A 21,479-nucleotide genomic window follows, 5' to 3' on the forward strand; every position below is an offset into this window, starting at 1 on the left:
TGACTGATAAAAGCTTTTGTGCTGAAAATTTCCCATTCATGCAATCTCTCAGAAATCATCCCTGTGTGACAAACTCTTTCTAGCTCCAGTCTCTCTTTTGCTGTGATTTTCTGTAAACCAGGGCTGGAATGTGTTTCTTAAACATACATGAAGCTTAGCATCTGTTGTTGGTGACACAGATCATTGCACATGGAAGAATGAATGTGCAAGTTCATGTACAGCCTGCTTTCACTGCACAATGAAGATGTGGGTAAATGGGAATTAGGATTAATACTGGATTTAAGATTCTCATAGCTGGCTGGTAAAAGCCTAATCTCCTCAAAGGCTGCAGGCAGGCTGGCAGCATTCAGCTCAAGGCCAATGTTGTTTGCAAGACCAGAAAGAAATTGAATTTTGATTCTTAGAGTACTTTAATCATAGCCTTTCAAGATAGGGATGGGAAGAGCATATACTATCTCAAATGCAGCCTTTTAATTTCTTTAATGTATGACAGTCACCTAGGCTTCTAGGTCTGATGGACGTTTGACAGTAATATTTTTCATTTCCTTTTGTAAAAGCTTAGGGATTCTGATTGATTTTAGAAATGTATAAATTGCATTCGGAAAGTTGGTATACCAAAGTTTCTGTATAGGCAGAGTGAGATAAATCCAAACAGGGTAGCAAACACTTCCCAGTTTAAAGTGTTAAGAGTGATAAATGTCTTTCAGGTAAGCAGGCTCAGGAGACCATAGAAGTGTGGAGCTCCTGGGTGTGGTGTGGTCAGTGCAGTCCAGTCTGGTTTGTATTTTGCTGTGGTAGAGATGACTGGTGAGAAAGGCGAGAAATGCATTGCTGAGTCTGTGCAGGTCCTAAAATGAATCACTACATTTGACATTAAGGCCCATGTTGAAAAATAACATGTTTTAACATGAAGTGTTGATGCTTCTCCTGTTTAGTGTGGCTGCAATTCTTCTGTGTACCTATTCTTTTCTGAAAGTTGGACATTAAGTTATCTAAATAACTTTTCAGTTAAATCTTGAGGTAGACTTTATGTAGGCTTTGTCCTGCATTGTCAAACAGGACAGAGGTGTGTAGTTTGCCTGTATAGCTACTTCTGATTGCTTGTTCCCAGCTTTCTCTTTGATAGCAGTTTTGATTGGCTCTGCCAGTGATAGCCTGGCAAAGTGTGTCTGCTTTTCTTTTGTTTTAAATCAACAGCCCATCCTGTGGATGGGTCCCCTTTATGGGGGGTATCAAAGATCTCTTCAGTATGATCATGGATGCCACTGTCAGTCAAAAGGGCTCTGAGCCACTGAGGATGGAAGGAGCAGGGATACATTGACTAGATTTGAGTGGAAAGCTTGTGGAGTGCTGCTGATACAATTCAATATCCATGTTGCTAACAAGAATGACTTTTCTGCAGATGATGCAGAAACATGGTGATAAAGGGCCTTTAACTAGACCTGGATTCAGTCTTATCAATTTATTTTTTTTCAAGCCTCTGTATTCAAACTCCACCTAGATAGATTCTTTGGATTTCTCTTTCCTTCTGTGCTGGTCCTCCTTGCTTAGGCTGCTTTTCCTCTCACTGTTGCCTTGTGCAGAACCTGTTATCAAATAATCCTATTACTCTTTTTAGTAATCTCTAAAACACTTACCATCAAGCAGGACATTTTTTCTGAGGTATGAAGTTTCCTTGCATACCTTAAGTCACCTGGCTCTCAGCATGTGAAATTGAGAAGTACACTGAAGGTTGTCCTTTCCAAGGCTCAGGGCCCACACGATGACCTGATTAAAATTTGAAAGACAGTGACTTTATTTAATTTAATAATGCGTGTCTCTGCCCCCATTGTTCTCAGAGTTAAAGGGAGCATCTCAGCCATTAGGCCAGCTGGAATTCAGGTCTCTACGGTGCTCTCAAGTCCCTAAAAGCACAAGCTGGTTGGGGTCATGTTGATGGGAAAATTTCTGCTCTGTTTTGTAACAGCCAGGAAAGTCTTTGGTCTTTCAGTTCTACTCCCTTTACTCTTCAACAGAGATTAATGGTAAGGAGCAGTGGATAGAGAGGGTACCTGGGCAAGCCTGGCATCCAGCAGCAAAGTTCAGTAAAGATGCCTGAGCTCTACCAGCACAAGAAGGTTTATTTCAGTCGGCAAAAGTCATCCAAACTTTCGCTGACTGTAAGAGACCTTATCCCTCTGCAGAAGTCAAACAGCTTGGTTTAAAGCATGCAACAATTCATGGAAGTGCCTTGTGAGCATCTTAAAACTGTTGTTTTGTTCAGTATTATGGCTGGTTGGGAGGTTTGGTCTGTGGTGTTTCTGGAGTGTGGTGGGAGTTGGCAAAAACTGCTTGGAACAGCAGTGTGTAATGAGACAGTGCCATGCTGGGCGAACCTCAGGGATTTTTAAGCCTATAAAAATTCAGGAGAACATGCATTAATGCTATTGCTTGTTGTTGTAGCCTCTAGCAAGCAGATAGGGAGCTATTAAACCTCTCTGAATAGAACTAAGGGTGAAGGGGAATATCTGATAACTTCAGCTGGTATCAGTTGTAAAAATTACTTGGAGGAGAGCAAGCACAGGCATAGCATTTAAAAAAAGAAACAAACAACAGCCAAACCAAACAGAAAAAACCAAACCAATTGGAACAACAAAGCCCTTTCGACACATGTCAGTGTGTGTCCACCAAAAGGGTACAGATTTTCATGCTGGCTGAACTATGCAAGGGGGAAAAAAGTGCCATGCTGACCTGTAGTTGCATCCTACCATGTAGGTTAGGCACTATTTGAAGTCAATGAATTTTTGATTGCTGTTTTGGCCAAAGCCTTGTCATTATAAAAAAGCAGTTGTGCTGGTAGAGATGAATGGGTGTGAATAAACTTGTGTCTTGCTCCTTAGAGGGCCCAGTGATAGAAATGCACCTTATGATTCCACAGCAGCAATTCTTATTATCCACCAATGAGTCCATTCTGTGCTCAGCACTGAGACTGGCAGAGACCCTTTATCAGCACTGAAGCTGCACCTCAAAGCTAAATCTGCTTGGAGCAGATCTCACTGGCGATGCTGTGCTTTTCAAAGCATTTGCAGCCTTGCTTCTGGAAGGCCAGCCAACATCACCATGGCTAGTGCTGCTCCTCCACTTTTTCTTTCAAATTCCCCAGCTGTGGCCAGGAATGCACAGCCCCTGCACCCTGCCAGCCCGGTGTTTTGTTGCAGATGAATGTGGTGGGAAGATCTGTAAACACTGCTGTGTGTTCTGATGGTGAATGTTTGCAAGCTGTTTGCACAGCGTTACTCATTTATCCCCCCAGCCCCTCCAAGATCAGCCTCTGCTTTATCACTCCCGATAAGCTGGTGTGTGATCTGAGGCACAGCCACCAGCCAGAACCAAAGGCAGGCAGGAGTCCCGAGTGCATAGTTTGGGGGCAGCTCGGTTTCTTTCCTGATAAGCCCGAGCCTCTTGCGGCAGTACAGCGCACACTCCTTTTAAACTGTGATCATAATCCTCTTTGCAGCCGGTGCTGCTATCCCCACAGGAAGCATTAGCAATATCACAAAGTGCGGAGACTTCATTGTTTTCCCCTAATCTGCAAAGGGAACTGAGACAGGACAGAGGAAACTTTAACCTATTCCATGCCTCAGTGGCAAATAATTAGTTTCTTACTGAGTGAGAAAACGGGGGAAGCCTCTTAGTTAAGATAAAGTAAGCGCAAGGCTCGCAGGCTTATCTTGCTCTGTGGAATTCGGGAAAGGACATGTCCTTGAATTCGCCTGTCTGGCGTGCCCGGATTTTGTATTTGGGAGTAATGAGTCTATTAGAGCTGCCCTAAGTGATTGCTGGGTATGAGACACCTCTTGCCAGGAAATGCAGTAGCCATGCTTTTGTTTAAGGACCTGAACAAAAGGCTCTGGATGCTTAATAATGTGCAAATTTGGGTGGGTGGGATATAGAGAAGGTTAATAGGGCAGGCTAACAGAGGAGGAGCTGAGTTAGAGAAAGGAGAAGAAGAATGCTGAAGACATGGCAGCAGACAGAGAGAAGCAAAACAGAAAAGGCAGCCCCTTTTTGCCATGTTAAAGTTAACTTAGTCCCCACTGAGATTTTTGGGTAAGTGTAAGCTGTGTCTGATGAAATAATATTTTCAGCCATGGCTGTGTGAGAGGTCACAGTGCAGCTCCGAGGGCAGTCGGTGTGCAAGTCTGAGTGCTGTGTACGTGCTGTCCAGACACTGACCCATCACAAGGTGTGACTGGCTGTGAGGGTGCTTTTGTGGGTGGGAATTCACTTTGGGTCAATGCTTTACCTTTGCAGAACTCATCTTGGCAAGCTGCCTGTCATGAAATTTTTCTTGTCGTGCTTGGGTCTGAGGCTGGGCTGTGCTTTTGTTAAAAAGGAAAAGCTGAAGTGGGGGGAGTTGCCCTGGCCTGGCATGGGGGGCACAGATCTGGAATGGTGAATGGTTTACTTGCACATGTGCTGCCTCTGTGAAAGTCCTTTAATCCAAAAGATGACAAGAGCAAAGAAACAAAAGAAAACACTCTCAAAAATATAACGAGATAAGGATCTGGAGAATTTGCTTTTTATTTTGCTCACGAGTCCCTGGAGACTTCTTCTTTTAAGGGAAGAAATGCAGCTTTCAAGGTCGAGCTTTTTTTTTTTTTTTTTAATATGCTCCCCCAAGCCCTCCCACCCCTCCCTTTTTCTTCAGACTTCAAAGGCAGTCAGCTGAGAGCTTCTTAGGAATGTTACATCTGTTCAGAGTAAACGTGGATTGGTGGAAATTCTTCCTCCAAAGTGTCTGAAATTTGTACACAAATTTTCTTGAGACTGTGGTAAACAAAACACAACCTCAGTGGGGTCAGGGCTGAGTGATGTGCAGTAGTGAAGGGTGGAAATCCAGCAAGTGAGAGTAGTGTTCTGCAGAGGCATTTAATTTAGACACAAGTGGGGTATTTTTCTTGATGCCTTAATAGAAAACAGTTTAATGTCTGTTCCTTTTAATAAAATTGTTTCAGAAATTGAAGCTGTACAAATGGACTGAAATGTGAACGAATACTTGGCCACTCCTCCTCAAACCCTGCTTGTGCTAGCTGTGTACCTGCTGGCATACCTGCCTTATCAGTTTGCTTTCAGTCTTCATCTGTGTATCAAAGAGTGAAATCAAAATTTTGCTTTTTGTGTCTAGTGCTTGGTCCTTCACCAGCTGATCCAAAACCTATTGGCAGTGGAGGGGCCATAGATCAGGGACTTGATATGACACAGAAAATGTCACTAAGCCTGGAGGATACAGCAGCTGGGTGTAGGAACTGGACTTAGTTTAACACTGCTTTGCCTGTTATGGATGGGAATTTATTGCTGATTTTGATGAAAGCTGATGAGTGGCATTGCTGGGAACATTTGGAAATCCTCTCCACAGCAGGACTTATGGACACGGTCAGGTCCCAGACAGCCTTGTGCATAACTGCCTCTTCACATCACAAAAGTATAACTGAACTGTAAATGGTTTTCACACCAATTATTTCCCTCTTGTTTTTGAATAGAACAGGGAGGGGGTTGTTTATCCCATTTCCCTGGTGCAGCTGAAACTCAGAGCAGCAAGCCTGTGCTGAAGCTGTTGTTTCCTCTGCGTTTCCCATAAGGAGGCCAAGGAGTGTGAGATTTGTGATTCAGTGTGTGGCTTTGTCACATGCCTACCCAGGCTGAAGATGATAGAAATCTTGGTGCTATCTCACTTCAGGTTGGGTAAGTATATTATGTTTGTTGCTTTTGTGGGATTTTCTTTTAAATTAGGCTTCTTAAATGAAGAGTAGCAATATTTAAGCTTGTGTGTAAATAAGCAGAGAACCCTCACTTCATCTTGTCTAATCTGTTTAACCTTCATCAACCCAAATATTTACTCTAGGCATTGAATATCTAGGCAGTGTAACTCTGATGCTAAAATTCATGCCCTGAGAATGCTGTAGATTGACTAATCCTGCAGAATTCCCCAAATCCCTGTCTGTATAAATAAACTTCCTATATGAAGGATTATGACTAAATGCCATGAATTCAGATCAGCAAGGCAGAAGTACAGCAGTTGGCCTATTTCTTCTGCTGCTTACTTATGTATTTTTATAAGGTTATTCATCTTAGTCTAAATAGATGTGTAAAGAAAACTGCAAATACTGAAGCACAATGCTGTCATACACTGCGTGAGGAAAGTTTAACCCTCTGCCTTTTACCAGTTTTCAAATCACCATCAGCTTGATTTACCCAGATTGTTGAAATTGTTATTCCTTTTGGGTATCGCATTTCTGGTGAATCTGTGGGGATTTTTTTTGTGTCTTTGACCTATTCCTGCAATTGTGCAATGTAAAGAGTTCATTAAATAGTACCAGCTCCATTGCTGAGGGTGTCCCCACCCCTCCACAGAGCAGAGTCTGCAGCATCTGGATTTACCAGCCTTAAAGCTGACATCTCAGGGCCCGTGTGCCGTGCCCACTGCAGGCAATACTTACAAGACCCCTGTGTAAACCTCTTGGTAAAGGCATGGTGCAAGCAACCTTCTGAGCAGCTAGGCTTCTGTCCTGTTACTGTATTAATTATCTGTCTTTGTGAGATTAAAGTGCAGACTTATTTGGGATCCTTATCTTGGAGAAGTTCTGTTAATATCCCATCATGTTGCCCTGTCTGTTACTGTTCATTGTTCCAGACGTGTGAAGGCAATAAACACTCTGGGGACAGGAGTTAATTTGGCTAATATTAAATGGAATAATTAAAAACAATGAGATCAAGTTACAGAAGTGCAATCAAAACTGTTCATGGAGGATTTCACAACAGTATTGGTCATTAGGTTCATGAGAAGTTAATTTGTACTTTCTGAGAATTTTGAGAGTAGACTTGAAAAAATTAAATAACACAAGAGGCAGCAGGATGGGATTGTTCCCCGTTGGCAGGGAAGGGTCCCAGCCAATTTTACTCTGGTTTTGCTTACAAGATTCTAACAGTTGGAAACTAGAGGGAACAAATTGCTCAGCTGCTGCAATATCGGGAACATGTCTAGCCTGGAACCTGTGCTGTTCATGGTCACTGGGTCCTAACAGATAATTCTCTTTGATGGAAAAGGACTAGCAGGGGAAGAATTTCACCTCACTTTACTTGCCAACAGCTCCATAGGGACTTCCTTCCCTGTCCCATGCTGGGTTAGTCAGAATTTAACAGTGTATCTGGGTAAGAATCACTGCAGTTAGGCCGCTAATCTCATTTCTGCCTCAGATAAGATTGTTATCAGAATAATTGTCTGTTTGCTCCCCCTTCTGAGTCTAATCAGAGTGGATTGTACCTGTACCTCCTGGGGCAGAGGAACTTGGATGTTGATTACTCTCAAAAGAAAGAGAAAATCCTCAGTGTATATTTAATGTAAACTTCACTTTTGTTAGGTGTTCACAGGAAAATCATCTGGAAATAACTTGCTCAGACGTGTCTCGGGCTTTTCACAGCAATATATTTGTTCTGGTTTAGAGTCCAAGTTTAGTCAGGCAAGTGCATGTAGTGCATGATGTGGTGAGTTTTTCAATAGATAATGCTGTGCACCAGCAAAACTGGTATTTTCTCAAGCTCTGGGACAGAGCAAGTTCATGTCTGCAGAGAATGCATACTCTTAGGTGCTCCAGCAAATAAATCTGAACAATTAGTGCTTTTCCCCTTATTTCAAAGCAAATTGCAGGAGTGGGCGGATTTTGCTGGTGGGTATAAAGGAGACTCAAAGATATTAATTTTCATATATCCTTCAAGTTGGGACTAGAACTTGTCTCTTGATGTGCTTACCTGAGGAAATGTGCTGTTTGGTCTCTCTGTAGGAGTGAGCAAACCACAGGTAACACAGCACTCCAGTGAGATACAGAAATGGTGCGTGCTGCCCATGGTACAGGGTGAGAAAACTGAGACCCAGGTGAACCATGGGCTGCTATGGGAGCTGCCAAAGCAGAGCTGTGTGGATAAGGTCTGTGCCAGAGCCACACTGCTAGTGAGTGCTCCTGATTTTTGGTCTGGATTACCATCTCCCAGCTCCAATCACCAGCACTGCAGGGAAAACAAGATGTGGACCAGCCCTTAGTGGTGTTGCTGCTGTAGAGATGATGTCTGGCTTGATCAGACCTGTGTCCCTGGATGGTTTGAAGAATCTCTAGAGCTTTCGAGTGTGGTACCTAAAGCAAGCTCAAAGGGCAAGGGCATGATACTGAAGAGAGTGCTCACAGCTGCTGAACTTGCATGGCTTGTGTGTGAGAACCACTGAAACTGTCTGATTCAATCAGGTTTAAAGGATGTTGAATGAAGCAGGTTCTTTCAGGCACAGGCAAATTTCATTTTGGGGACCTTGAATTTGGTATGGCCACAGCTGCTTCTAGCCTAATGTGTGCTTAGTGTGGATATTCTCTGGAAGTTTTATTGCATACTTTGCTGCTTCCTGCTCCATTAGACTTCAAATCACTGCTTGTAGTGGTAGTTTCATGGCTACAGCATCCCTTTCAGCAGAAACTGTAACCACTTTCCATTTGCTGGATGACTTAACTGATGTTGCACTTCTTTGTACAAAGAGAGAAACAAACTTGCAGAAAGAGAGGGAGATAAAATGAGATGGAAAAGCTGTTTATACCTTTGCCTATATTGCACTGAAGAGATGCCAGAGAGAGTGTTTAGAAAAGTGCTTCTGGAAGTAATACAATGGCATCAGGACAACCAGTAAACAGAGCCTTAGATGTGTAGGATGCTGTGGCCATCCTACTGCCTCCAGAACTCGAGTTTGCATCTCCACACAAAGCTGCAATATTACTTGGACCTAGCTGTGGTGTGTTTGACTTGGCCCTGCTGAACATACCACAGATGTCAGTGTCCAGCAGTAGAGCTTGTGGTCTTGAGGGCCCCTTTGTATGGTTTGTGGCCTCACACTAAGGAATTTATTTTTTTTTACCCCTTTTCCATTACATCTGTTGCTTATGGTTTTTTGGGGTTTTGTTGTTGTTTTTTGTTTTGCATTTATGTTTTGTTTTTTCACTTGAAGCATATTTTTGGCACCCCTTGGTCCTTTAATGGGCTCTCATGTTATCAGACACCACAGCTCTACATACATTAGCTGTGCTTTTTTATCTGGATTTCTTTGTGAGCCATTCATATTCCAGGATCTTGTCTCCAGCTGTTCTTTCTCTGTAATGATCCTGAGGAGAGTGTTGTAATTTACTCAGCTACTTCTGCTGGCAGAGCACTCCGGAGCCATCCCTGATTGGATGCATCTCTGCCCATGTTGTGGTGTTGAGGGTGAAGTTGCACATTAAGGAGCTGTTGGCTGATTTATGAAAAGCATGCTTTTGGAGGCTGGGAGCAGATTTCCCTGGAGGGGCTGGTGAGCTGCAGTCCCTGCCTGCCCCCTTTCTCCAGCCTTAGCCCTGTGCAGTGCCCACAGCTCAGGATATAATCCTGTGTCTGCTCCCTCCCCTCCCTCAGCTCATGGCTCTATCTGCCCTCTTTATCGCTACCCTCCCATCTGGCACCCACTGTTCTGCTTATCCAGTCCATAGTAATGATTTTTGATGCCATAACTTTAAATACCAGTCTATAGCCCCTTCATGATGGGCCTTGGACTGACCCACCAGTTTTCAGAGTGGAGAATCACAGTTACTCTTTAACAAAATTACAAGGCTGGGCTTTGAATCCTTTAAGGTACCTGTCCCTGTCTAATCTGGGCATTCTCTAATGGAGTCTATCCTGAAAATGTATGGAAGTACCTCACTAAACCAAACACTAGCAAAATAAGTGGAGCATGAACCTGTCTTAAGTTACTACTATGGCTTCTGTCAGCTACCATAAAAAGCTTTTCTAGACTCTATTGACAAGAGATGTCACCGAGCTGTCAGGCCCAGACTGACAGCCTGGTCTTGCCATGCTCAGGAGTACAGGATGTGACTGAGGAGTTCCTCTGTCGGAGTTGATCTGAGGACAACTCTCTCCCTTGACGCCTCCAACTGATATGCTGCCTTTCAGTAGCAGTTGGAGATGCTGAGATAGTTGAGAATTCACCATAAACAAGTTCTACTTAGCTATAAGAATAGGCATGCACAGTGTGAATAGGGGTAACAAGTCTTGATAAGCAGGAGTTTTAAGAGAGAATACATAAAGAGATTTATTGTTGAGGCCAACAACAAATCCATGTGGGAAGCATAGTATGAAAGAGCAGAAAATAAAAGAGTAAGAAGAAATATTTTACTTGTATCCTCTTAGATGTGTTGCAGGGAGATTTGTCTCATTTTGTAGGGGTCTTCATTTATCTATGATAATGATCTTTATTTGGTTGGATTAATCGTCAGAGGATCTGTGAGAGCTATGGACAAACTTTATATGCATACACACCATTTCAGTTAAGATGGCTCCAGCTGGGAACTTGGTAGAAGAACTACAGCTGATTTCAGTGAGAGCTGCAGAAGGCACTAGCCTGCTTTTGAAAGAGAACTTCAGAAGAAATCATTTTGTGGAGGTGGGCACTTGAGTCCTACAGCACACTTCCCTCACAGAAGTTGCCTTTTCCCCTTAAAGCATAAAGGTCAGGAGAGAGGAAATACGTTTTTAACTAATTACAGGGAGGCATCAACAGCACATGGGAAAACACAGAGAACAGAAAATGGTTCAGGTGATCTGGGGAGTCAGGATTCCTTTGAAGTGAAGCCAAATGTAAACTTTCTGGTTACAACGTGTCATGGTCTTTCCAGGGCAGAGTTTCTAGCCTTGCTTCTTATTAAGCATATCATGTTGTGAATATTTAAGGCTGGCTTGTGCCTTTGGGTATTTCTCAAATGACAGATGCTAAAGAACCCTCCTTTTTTTTGTTGAATACTAGAAAGGAGCCCAGTTTATCTTGTTTTTCAAGATTTATTTCTCTTCCATTGCTTACAGCAGTTTAGGTCTGTTAGTAGTATCACAGCAGTGGTGGATCACAGCACTGGCAGTATTTGTTCACAGTTTGTTCCTAGTGAATCTCTTGTCCACTTGAGCTCTGTTCCAAGAGAATTGTGGCAGAGGAAATCTAAATGGAGCCCTGTCTTCCTCCTTTATCCTTCTGCAGGGATCATGATTCTGCCATTATAATTAGTGCTGCTCCATAGGTTAAACACCATACTGAGAAGTTTCAGGTGAAGCTCTGGCTTCCCAGAGATAGGAGTGCTGGTAAAATGTGGCTGTGGATCCCAAAAGCATCCAGCTTTGCCTTGGACACAGTTTGTAGGAGAATTCTTCAGTAGTAGGGAGAAGACTGATGCTCTGCCAGACTTCTGAATTAGAAATGCTGGACTAGAAACTCCCCAAGAACCTTTCAGTAAGGTCCCTGATTCCTCCAGTAATTTCTGTGCTCTGTTTTTAGCTCTCGCTGCCTTTGAGACTTGTACCTGAACAAAGACTTTGTTCACCCCATTCAATTGTAAAAATTGGCAGCTCAGTTCCTCATGGCTTTTTGCTTCATATTTGCTGCTGCTTCCCATCAGCAACAGCAGTAAAGTGCCATGGGGTGAAAATCAACACTAATTTGGGAGTTAGATTGCCTGTGTAATAAGCTTCTCTGTTATTCTTTGGCAGGAGCAACAGCTAATATAAATTTTTTACTGTCACTTCTTCATGGGCCGTGTACCAGCGTCAAAGTTAATCCCTCAAAATTATGTTCCATTATAAATCTCTCTTCACAGATGAAGTGAGTGCAATTAGGCAGAGAGGTCCAGAACCATTACCAAACAAAAAAAGCTCTGAAGGACAAAAACAGTCTCCCAGTGCATCACAAAATGATGTAACACCTTGCCAGTGACCTCCAGAAAACAGAAGCTCCTTGGCCACAGTGTTCTTAGGGCTTGGCAGTGAAAATATGTTCTGAGTTGACCAGAACTGAGTCCCACCTTTTTGTAAATATGAGGTGTAGAATCTTAAGAGGAATTTGAAGCAATTTGTGTCAGTTTTCTCTTATTTCTTTTCTTCCAGTAACACACAGAATGTTTAATGTCATTATTCCTGCCTGAGCCCTGGGAATGCAGAAAAGATCATCAAGACCTGAGTAATAGGCTGAAAAAAATCCCCAGCATATTTAATTGGAGATTATTCTTTTGATGTTTGGGTTGATTTTGAGGTTTGTTTTTTATCAGGTTACTCTTGGGTAACCCTCTGTATACAGAACAACTTCCCTGCTTTCATGAATGTCAAAGACTCTCAAGGCTTAAATATACTGGTGTGGTTAAATCACTTTTATTTTTTAAGTTTCATGTTGAATTCTTTTTCATTAGAGAAAGTGAAAATATCCCTTTACTGTAACATTCTGAATACTCTGGGCAGGGCTGTACAATGATGGACTTCTTACACCCAATTTAGAAACCCAGCTTAAAATTTGTGTTTGCTGAAAGATCCTTCTTCCCCCTTTTTATAAGGAGATGATAAGTGCCTTAGTTCTTGGGGGTGAGGTTTGGTTTTCTCTCTTTTTTCTCTCTTTTTTTTCCTTTTTTCCTCTCCTTTTCTCTTTTTTCTCTTTTTTCCCTCTTTTTTTATTTGTCTTTTTTCTTTTTTCATTTTTTGGTTTAGTTTGGGGGGGATTTTGTTTGTTTGTTTTTATTTTGCTTGTTTGTTTGGGTTTTGTGTTGTTTGCTTGGTTTTTGTTATTTTTGTTTGGGTTGTTTTGTTTTCCCTTCTGGAATAATCCTTAAATATATTTAATTAAGGTCCGTTTCTATTCTTAGGGAACACAAGCTCTCTTAGTTCCTGATTGGTTTTTTTGGAGTGCTGAGCAAATGCTATCAAGTTTACATTGAGAATGGCACTGGCTATGCAGAGAAGTGAGGAGTTTGTTCCAAAGTACAGTAGGGAGAGTGCCCTATTAAAAGTCCCACATGTGTGTGGCTACATGCATTATCTACCCTTTTTTAAGTGTGAAGCTTTAGAGACATTGCACATCTGCTATAAAGTCATTCAACTTTATTCAAACTTTTAAGATCAAAAATGATGATAATATTTTGCTTTACTTTCTGTTCACAGCAAACATTCTGAAAGGTCTTACTTTGAGCAATATTTAGTATTTCAGTTTGAATTCGATAGAAATAATTTCAGAAAATCTGCAAAAATGTGTCTGCTTACATGGCAGTTAAACATGAGTTACAATGCCGAGACAAGGATGAGGTAGACATGAGAAGCTGCATCCAGTTTTTGTCATAAAAAGCTCAACACAATAATCTGGTTTGCCAGAGAAAGCTCCTTTATTTTGTTCATATCTGGCCTCTTGAGCAAATGTGGGAAATAAATTTATAAATGAGACTGGCTTGCACATGAAGTACTTACTATTCTGCACATCAGTCATCTGCCATCTTGTTAAATTCAAGTGTACTAAAGGTTTGCTTGGCGTGCTCTTGGCTCTGTTCTATCCTCTTCCATGGCAAGAGGATATGTGTGTCCTCCTCTTAACTTACATAACCTCCAGAGGCTCAAGTCTCCTTCAGGCTGCTGTGTTCTCTGAACTGGGCAAGCAATCATCACTGATCCTTCTTGAGAATCCAGTGGCTGCTCACTCCGAAAAAGCCTCCTTGACTCCTCTTGCTGTGTTTTGTCAAGTACCAGGGGGAGCTTGCAGCAAATGATTACAGCCTGCATCTGCTGTTCTTCTCCACTTTGCCTGTGAGTTTTCTCAAAGTGTTTTCTCCAAGCATGCTAAAATGTCTAAAGAAAGGGTCAAAGTTCTTTATATATTAGAGTAAAATTGGGTTGAAGTTCTTTTTCTGTTAGAGTAAAACAGGGCTGAGGTCACCACCCAGTTCTTACTGTTGTCAATTATGACTTACTGCATCTTTTGTCAGCTACATGTGAGAAAAGTGTAGGGAAACTAAGTGGGGTTTTTGTAGTTGATAAAATCTCCAACTGTGGCACTGAACTACAGAGTAACAAGCCGACTAACAATGCACTGACGTCAGGCTGCCTTGATGTGACTGAGAGAGTTTTTGTCTGCGAAGACAAATACTGGAATAAATCACTAACTGGGTTTTAACAACTGTGGTGGTTTTGGCCTGGTTTCTGAACTTGGAGATAGACAAAGGATTTCAACACAGCATCTCATTTTCAATCTGTTTTGACCAACCAGCAACAGAGTCCTGTACATGCTGGGAGTCTACCAAGACACAAATCTTGACAAGGTCCAAACCAATTAATTACAATTGATAGCTGATGCTGGAATATGGGCCGTGTCAATCACAGGAATGGTTTCCTCCTGCTGCTGTACCAGAACAACTCCAGGCTGCTATTTGGAGTGGCAGAGAGAGTTCAGCTGCCTTCCACACCAGACAGCTTGAGTGGTGAATAGCTTTTGTACACAGAATCCATCGTCTCTCCTGAGGGATGTGACTGTGAAGTAGCTGACTTCTGAAAACAAGCTTTCTGCAGATACTTTTTTCCACCCAACAACAAAGGTCTTGTTTGGGAATGCTTTTTGGCTGCAGTCTTTGTGACCCCCCTGGGAAATGCACTGTGCATTTGACTTGCACTCACCAAAGGAAAAAGTGAAAGTAACACAGCTGTAGTGATTTACTATGAAGTTTTGAAGCTAATTGCCTCATATGTTTAATTAATAACTGACACATTCTGTCCCTCAAAGAGCTTGGAGAACTTCCATCTGGACCCCTAGTGATTACAGCCTGGAAGCCATCCCTGTAATTAAGGAGCAGGCTATAGGAGGCCTGTTCCCATTATGGGCAATTATTGTGCTTGCTACTTTTCCCCTCCTTTCTTACAAAAGGACTCAGAAAATAGGACTCAAAGACTAATCTGACATAAAACCCTGACTAAAGAGGTGCTTTGTGCTACACCATGGTAGAATGATGGGTTATATTTTGGTGCCAGCACTCTTTTTTCCAACAGGCTGTCAGGGGACAGGTTCTCCAAAGAGCAAAATGTGCCTTACACCAAACTGAAGGACACCTTGGTCAATATGAACTGCCAGTGCAAGAGGATTTTTGCAAAGAACCAGGCAACTGAGTATCTCTACTATTACTTCTCTATCTCTCCCTCCCAACTTTAGACTTCCACTAGATTTGACAGCTGCTCATCTGCAGACTCTGGCTAGCTCAGGAGCCCTCAGAGTAGAGGATGCTGTGTCTTTAAGCCTTCCATACAGTGCTGAAATGTTATGACAGAGCATCTCACAGGGGGATGCGGTTTCCATGGCAACCCCACACTGTAAGATAAGCAAACTGGATTATTTTTTTTCCTGAGAGGTTCAAGAGCAAGGAAGGAATGAAGCGATCTGTCAGCAGGCAAGACTTGAAAAGAGGAAACCATGTTCATTAATCCTGTAGCCCTGGCTGCTTTGTGTTTTAATTAGAGAATGTTATTATGGCAGAAATCATGGGTTCCTCACCCTGTTATGGGGTTTTAAGGACTTTTTTGTTTGTTTCTCTTTTTATATCTCCAATTAATAAAGGGCAGGGGGGTGGCTGGGGGGAAGGAGGAGGAAAGAAGATTTACTAAGGCATAAAATGAACTTCTGAAATAAAGAGCCTCAGGATCCCTGTTCCAGAGCTTGTATCCCAAGCCAGATATAGGAGGTAGTGGGAATGAATCTGCTGTTCTCAAACTGAGAGTACATATTAAATTTTTTTTTCTGTCTTCCTGCTGTGTTTAGCAAAAATGGAAATCCCCTACACCCTTGCATCCTGCACATGTAACCATGTGAGTGTGGAGTAAAGTAGGGGAGTTGTGACTTGTTCTTGTCTTCCACAGTCTGCCCAGAGGCATCATACATCAGAGCTATACTGCCTTCCCCTGCCTTGGTTTTGGGGTAGCTGATAACTTTGGGATCACTAGTTACCCCTACATGAGAAATCCTCCACTTCCTGAATGCTGCCACTTGTGAGAATGCAGGGCACTGTGCATGCTGAGAGATGTAAGGACAAGGAGGGGCAATGCTTCAGCCCATCCTGACAAGGCAAGCCCCCACACAAGCTGCAATGGCATCTTAGTAATCAGATAATATCTTGATAGCAGCTAGTGCACCAGCTGGGTAGGAAACTGTGCTGGTCTTGTACATGTGCTGTGCGTAGGAGTTTATTATGGAAAATATTTTGACAACCTTTATTATTTTCAAACACTTGTATGTGTCACCAGAAAATTAGAGTTAAAGTAAATGTTAACCCAACAGCAGTCTTGTCTGCATAGTTTCCATGTCCACCCCTTATGGAGTACTCCCTGCTCCTTTGCAGGGAATAAGAGCCCACTATAAATCTTCATGTGTAATGAAAAGAAAGTTATTCCAATCCTTTAGAAAGCAATATACCGAGAGCATTCATTTCTACTTTCCTATAAGCAGCAGTATCCCAGTCTGGTTTTCAGGGGCTGGTGCTTACGAGGAATTCTTGTAAATGTAGTTCTCCCTACTTTCCTGTCAATGTCTTCTTCAATGTCCTTGAAGAGTTCAGCAAAACAAGGTGCAGAATCAAGAGGGCCAAAGAGCCTCAGAACCATTGTTCTGGATTTGAGTAGCTCCTACCCAAAATAATTTTCTCCTATGGGAATGATCTATGTAGCAGGAACAGTTGTTAGCAAAGTCTGAAGTTGTGGGCCAAGCAAAAATGATACCTTGAGTGGGAATTTAGGGCTAGGGCAGAATGATATTTAGACCTTTGTTGAATGAGCCATCAAATGCTCTCATTGACAATAAGCAGGGTTGCAGGCAGCTTAATTTCTTTGGAGACTGCTCTCTTTATTCCTTTTTTCTGGCTGCATAGACAAATTCAACACTTTGGTGCTGATATCAGCTTTATTTGATGTTTTGAGCTAAGCTGCCCAGAGGTGACTTTTTGGTTGTACTAATAAAGAAACTGCTTGGACAGCTTAGGTCAGTCGTACTTCACTGCCAGCCAGCACCAAGTGGCAGGCTGGGTTTGTGGTCCTGGTGGCTGGGGCAGAGTTGCCAGCACAGCTTTCTCTGCCCCTCACCCCTCCTCTCAGGACCTGCTGGGCCTGCCTGTGCCCTACCAGAAGAACCCCTCACACATCTGCTGCCTAATGGGGGCTTCTCAATTCACACCGCTCTGTGGTCTTCATAATTTGCCTTGGCCTGAGTGTTGTTAAACCCTTGAACACTGCTTGGGTTTGTTGTCCCTTGAGGCACTGCCAGATCTGAATCACTGCCAAACAAAATTATTCCACCTGCTTCTTGGCTCTAAGCATTTAATCACGCAAGCCCAGCAGAGTTTTGTTTAGAGAAGAGAAATAATTGCGGTGCCGCACTGGTTCCCAGCAGAGCCAGCGGTGTCCATGTCACCTGGAGAGCTGGGAGTGAAGGAGTAGCTGCATGCCTTGTTTCTGATGGGAATATTGCTAGGACTGACTCTCCTGGGCCTGCCCCAGCCCTTTTGGTCAAAATTAGTGCCCCTGAGTTTATGGTGGAAGGGAGCAGCTGGAGAGTATTAGGCTCTGCTCCAAGTATGATTTTGAGCAGGCCAGTGCCTCACAGCTAAAGCCAGAGGTTTTAACCGATTATTTGCTGACTCATCACTTCTCCTGGTTTCTTTCCCACACCATTATAGTGCCACACCCCTCTTCCTAGAGATAATGCATTACTTGTGCATCTCAGTAGCTCGTTCTTGGATAATTATTCTAGCTAGTTCTGTTTCACACTCCACTTCTTCTCTCAGTTTTTCTCAGCACCCCAGAGGCATCCAGAAACTGGATTTTTGATGATCCAGATATATCCCTTCCAACTCAGTATATTCTATAATTCTAAAGTAGATAGATTTCTGACCATGATTGAAATACAGTATCTTTTAAATCAACTAATGTTATCCATCTAAGCTTTTTCTTCCTTGACCTGCTTGCCAGCCAGAATTCCTTAAACAAACTCTACAGGAAAAATGCAGGTCCTTAAATTCTTAAGCCTTTCTTTCTTACCTTCTGCTGATGGTCCTGAATTAAGTGTGTGTACCTGCACACCCTAAGGAGCATAGTGCTGTTTTAGGGTCTATCACAGCTGACTTGGAGAAATTTTGCTTACTACTGTTTGCATGCTATCTTAGCCTGGAAGTCATTTAGACTTAGAAATACAGAGTTCTGCTTCTACTAATAAAGAAATGTCTCCAAGAGGCTCATTAGTGGGGCTGCTGGCAGGCACTACTCTGGGTACACAGAGACCAAGCATGTGGTTGCAGAGTGGAGGTGCAGGGATTTCTGGGCAGCCAGAGACCTCTGAGCTCTGTTCAGATGCTCTCTGTACTGTCTTCAGTTCCCCTGGCTGGTAAAAGAATTGCTAAGAGAGAATACACATAAAATACTGTAATCCTGGTGCAGTAAGAGAATGCACAGTCTTGAAGCAAACTTTTCTTTCATATATTTTGTATTTAATTTCAACACATGCCATACTCGTGCATCCTATTTACATTCAGGTCTGTTTTAGACATCCGGCATAATTCAAGAACACTGTAGCTCTGAATGCATGCAATGAAAGTATTTTCATACTCTTTTCTACAAAATAATCCTTGGGTCTGCAGTTTGCCAGTTTGTGGTAGCTTCAAGGCTTTTCCTAGAGTACAGAAGTTTTTGAAAAAGGAAAAATGTCTGGGAGTTGTATTTATGTTCTACAAGTCCTTATAATAAAAGAGCACTAATTTCTTTTAAACCACTCCAAGCAATTTCCCCCAAAACTTCCCTGTCCACAGTAGTTTGTTGAAGCTTGTGTGAATGTATCTATGCTCTTTAACAACACACTAAAGAAATATTTTGGTGCTAGGACAAAGCCAGGACCACAAATTAAATTAGATGAAAACAATTAGGTTGATATGTTTCATGACATAAATGAAAGATGCTTTGGAAAAAACAGAGAGGCAGTATTCCTTCTGGATAAGGCCTCAGCATGAAAATATGAACAGCAAATGAGTTTATTATTGAAGACACGTACATCAAAGCCAACTTGACTGAGAAAGTTTTTGGCCTAACCTACAGTTGTTGTCTTTGCTATTATTAAATGTCATGTGTTGGTGAGTGGCTAAGAAACCAGGATATTTTTCCCATCTAGAGTTTTTAAAATCTGATGTAAATGGTCTTGGTTTCAAAACCCGCTTGATCTTTGCATTAAGCCTGTATGACTTCAGTGAACCCCAGACCTCAGGCTGGCCTCTGCCTGGGGTGACTTTCACTCTTAGAGGGTGATGGTGCAGAGCCACAGTAAGTGGGGAGTCACCAGCTGGAGGAGAGAATGCCCTCAGGGTCTTTGGATTAGAGAAGGTTAGAGAAAAAGAAATAGAGGTAGGTTAGAGAAAAAGAAATAGAGCATTTCCCTAAGACAAATATTTTCTTTTGACTATTCTAGTTGATGGCATTTGTAGGGGGAAAAGGCTTTCTTCAGACAGAGCAGAGACCAAGTGTTTGTCTCTATTGGCCTCTTACTAACATCAGACTGTGGAAGTCTTTGAGACAAGTTTATTTTCTGCAATTAAAAATAATTAAATAAAGCCAGGAACTGATCTTGATTTCCCTGCTGCTAGAGCCTGTCTATGACCCGGACAGAGGTTTTAGATTTAGAAATATTCTGAGACCTTTTTTTCTCAAAAACTGTTCAACTTGAATTTCAATGTCTTTGGGAGGTGCAGTGAGGAAGGGAGCCTGCCCAGTTTCACGCACATTCATTGATTACAGCACTGTAGTGCTCAGCTCTTCCCAGACGTCTAAAATCATTGTAAGTAATTGGGTTAAAGTCAGAATTTATCATACTTAGTTAGCCCAGATCTAATCGTTCTTTCCAGAATTGTTTGCTGAATCGCTTGGCATGTCTAACCTTATCGGCCCCGTTAACTTCTTATCCCCATTTGACAAATCTAATCTGTCTTTACTTCTGCAAGGAGAGAGACAGGAATCATTAGAAACTTCTGTGGCTTGCTGTGCAGCCTGCCAACAGGCATCCCAGAAATGATTGGGAAGATGCTTGCAGCTGCTGGAGAAGATTTGGAAAGGTTTAAGGTTTAATGGGCATGGAAAACAGGGTTTCTTGTCAAGATGGTTTACTCATTTACTCATTTTTATCTATTTTAAAAACAGAAAGTCTGCTAAAGTTAACAAATGTCAGCAGTCAGAGATTGCTACACCGAGCCTAGGACGAAGGGTATAGATGGTGTTTTGTGCCTTTCACAACCCACGCCATTGTATCTTGCTTGAGACACTTTCCTCTAAGCTTATAAAATCACTCTTGGCTCTAGTTATTTTCTGAGAGTATGACTGAACCACTTTACAGGAAAACACTTACAGTGTTGTGCTTGAGTTGCACACTGGGGACCTGAGATTTCCCTTCCTCACAAAGCAGAAGTGACACCACCAAAGCAAACGGAGGCACAGGGTTGTGAAACTGAAGTCAGCAAGCAGAAATCCAGCTTATATTCTCTAGTGTATGCTCATTGCTGGCTATTTTTGCTAGGAGAAATTTTTGTGGAAAGGAGGGCAGGGAGAAGATAGGAATATGCAAGGCCAGAAGGATATGCTTTGAGGATTTTAAGGAGTTTGCAAGCCCATGCTGAAGAGCTAATGTCTGCCACAGCAGAAGAAGTTGGATGTCCTCATCCCCTGTGTGTTTGTGTGCATAATGTTACATAATTCATGTTCTGATGCATAATGCTGTCATTTGCCACCCTGACTTCTTGGCTCACCTTGGTGAGTTGGAGGATGTTGTTACCCTCAGATGGAAAGGAGGCTCATCTTCTGCACACACTGGGCACCTTTAGAGGATAGCTGTCCATGCACTGGGTGTGATGATCAGTAAGTGCTTGATTTGCTACACTGCCAGTTGGGACTCTAACTTTCAGTGTGCTTCAGCCTGCTCAGAAAGGCGAGGGCTTAATGACTGGTTTGGATTTTCCAAAGGGATGTTTGCCCGGATGTGAGCATTTCCCCCGAGATCGCTCGCTCACAATGGAGCTCTGCGTCAGTGCTGGGGCTGGAGGCCCCAGGGATGGAGCCTGGCCAGCAGCACTCGGCCCTTCCCTGCATGACTTGGCATCCAGAGACACTGCCTGCACCCAAATGTAAACCTGAAATCACAATCTGAATGTAGCCTTGAGTTCAGCTCTGTCCCGGGCTGCTGACTCTGCTGGTGGCTGTCCTCTCTCCGGCAGCTGTGGCTGGGCTCGGGCAGCACCCTCTGGTATTTCCTCTGCAGAGATACGGGTGGGGCAGAGGGCCAGAAGTCTCTTCTTTTGCTGCCTAGTGGAGAGTAAAAATAGGGAATACAGTGTGTACCTGCTAAACTACTGCCTATCTCCCCTTTGACTGCACCTATGGAGCATGCCAGGGCTGGGCTATGTCTCTTTTTAACTTTTAAATTGACAATTTCACACTGGTGCGATGTCACGTTGACGTGGCTGCCCACAGGCTCCAAAGGGCATACTACCCTTCCAGGAGATGCTGATGAGGTTAAGAGCCACTCCTCCCAGCCTCTCTAAAGTGCCTGGCAGCACCCATGGTGTTTGTGCCAGGAG

The 21,479-nt window shown here is 42.8% G+C and overlaps 1 protein-coding gene across 4 annotated transcripts in view; it reads left to right on the forward strand.

Moving 5' to 3' along the window:
- The window catches only part of TSPAN18 (tetraspanin 18), a 120,893-nt gene that overhangs the window by 19,701 nt on the left and 79,713 nt on the right, over positions 1-21,479 (forward strand). The window contains exon 1 of one of the 4 annotated variants that reach the window (XM_077180013.1): positions 5,635-5,724. The exons of the other annotated variants lie outside the window; for them this stretch is intronic. The gene's annotated coding sequence lies outside the window, so the exon portion shown is untranslated. Of the gene's footprint in view, positions 1-5,634; positions 5,725-21,479 lie in introns of those variants that run through there. 4 annotated transcript variants of the gene reach the window in all.

This window comes from Agelaius phoeniceus, chromosome 6 (assembly GCF_051311805.1).
Source record: "Agelaius phoeniceus isolate bAgePho1 chromosome 6, bAgePho1.hap1, whole genome shotgun sequence".
In the NCBI taxonomy this organism is placed as follows: Eukaryota; Metazoa; Chordata; class Aves; order Passeriformes; family Icteridae; genus Agelaius; species Agelaius phoeniceus.